Source organism: Pyxicephalus adspersus, chromosome 2, assembly GCF_032062135.1.
Source record: "Pyxicephalus adspersus chromosome 2, UCB_Pads_2.0, whole genome shotgun sequence".
NCBI classification, from domain to species: Eukaryota; Metazoa; Chordata; class Amphibia; order Anura; family Pyxicephalidae; genus Pyxicephalus; species Pyxicephalus adspersus.
This window is the reverse complement of record NC_092859.1, coordinates 96,448,323-96,450,447: the sequence shown is the minus strand read 5'-3', so window position 1 is coordinate 96,450,447 and position 2,125 is coordinate 96,448,323.

The following is a 2,125-nucleotide window of genomic DNA, read 5'->3' as shown; positions in this document are numbered from 1 at the left end:
GAAGCAAAACCCAATCATCTAGTATGGATGGTCTCCTGAACTCTTAGGTTGTGTAGATTGTTTTCATCCACAGATTTGTTAAAGCAAATGACTGTAAAAATGTAAAAACATATACAATCATATAGTAGCATACTTATATATTACATTACATTTGTACATTTTGTATTATATCATTGTGCAACATACATATACCATCAATTTTTGTTATTTTTGAGTTAACTGACTCTTGCAGTTGACCTCCCTCTCCTCTTGTTTCAACCGTCTACACCTGGAAACCACTAACTTGCATAATGCTTAGTCTACACGGGCGTTTTCTCCAGTGTTTCACCCAAGGTTTTAAAAGCCCATGTTTGAAATTCCCAGGACATTTCCTTGAGGCACGTTTATGAGCGTTATCTAGAACGCTGCTTGCAATATTTAAATAAATTAAACAGTGGGGTTAGTGCTGAAAAACTCCCAAAAACCCCAGAAAATTCCATTGATTTCAATGGGGGCGTTTTCCCACATTTTTCGGCGGTTTTCCGCCTTTATAAGCACTTGAAACGTAAACGCAGTAAAAATGCAGGTACATAGATGTTTTACAGTGTTTTAAATGCAAGCTTTAATATATGCATAAAAAGGTATATATAAACATAGTAGGAATGTTTACATGCAATTTTAAAAACGTCCATGTAGACCCAGCCTAAGGAAAGTCTAGAGTAGTGTAGTCACATAGAGAGGTAATAGTAATGCTATGGTAATGTCCAGTGCAGTAAATGCTGCAAGGAAGGTTGTAGTGTTAGGTTATAGTCGCTTTGCCTAAACATACATTCCTCTTACTTGTGACAACCTGCCATATTGGATCATTATCTAATCATTTCTTAATACCTCACTGGGACTTTCTTTAAATTCATCCTTCGGCGTCACACACCAAATGCAGAAGATTTGATACAATTTACGGACACTACACCCACTGGCCACTTTATTTGGTACTATAGTACTGGGTTGTTCCATGCTCATGACACCAAATTCTGACCCTACCATCAGAGACTCATCATACAGCAATGGCAGAAAGGAGAGAAGTGATGAGCAGTTATTGATGAGGGATGCAGAAATAAGTAGTAAATAAAAAAATTGCATTTGATTGGTTTAACCTAATTAATAAAACTAATTATTGATCGAATGTTTTAGGCTGGATTTACTCGTTTGCATTTCTGTTGCATTGCATTTTTCTTTTAAAATAGGTAAAGACAGGATAAAGTTTTACTTATTAGTAGAGCCACATCATGAGTGCTGATGTATGTACCCACTACAGACCCACCAATTTGAATATGCTAATTTCCTGGCTTTTTAAATAATTCAGACGTTGTCTATATTGTTTTTTTTTCTGAAGAAGTATAAAGATAATACTTTCTTAAACCGTTTTCTGAGCACAGTTAATCAGTTTTATTGGATCAATGAGTGGAATAACAACACAACCAGACACCTGGCATTTTTCAAAGGAGATGTGAATGCCAGTTCCAAAGAATTACGTATGTTTTAATATTTACACCAGGAGATGTGCTAGCCAATAAATAGAGGCCAGGCCCCAGGTGTTTTTAGAGAGATACAAGTTGATTTTCTGTTGGTTGTTCTGTAGTATTTGTTAAGGAAGAACATGCAAAGAAGTAAAGGACGTATTAGGGCCATTCCTTCATTTGCATCAGGAAGCAAGTTCTGGGTTCTTAATAGTGAACTACGCCAACTACACCAAGATAAGCTTAAAGATTATGCATGCATGAATATAAGAGGATAAATATGATTGTGATGATGAGCACTAAAGCAAAGGCAAACTCAGGTGTGGATTTTTGTACAGCCTATCGGTTGTGTTTTCTTATTATAGACTCATTTTTCATTTTGCATTGCATAAATATTGTTTAGGTATTGTGTATGCTTGAACCTATACACCTAGAGCATTATTTTCCTTCTCTTAGGTCAGTCCACATCATTGTTTACTCATTTTTGATCATGTTTCATTAAGTGAGCACTGTGTTTATACAAACATTTTTTTCCTGACTGCAGTTTTGATGAGCTTCTTGCTGTAGTTGGCCTTCACCTAGAACATCAAAACAGATTCTTTCCATGAGTTGTGCCCCCAAGTAAGAGG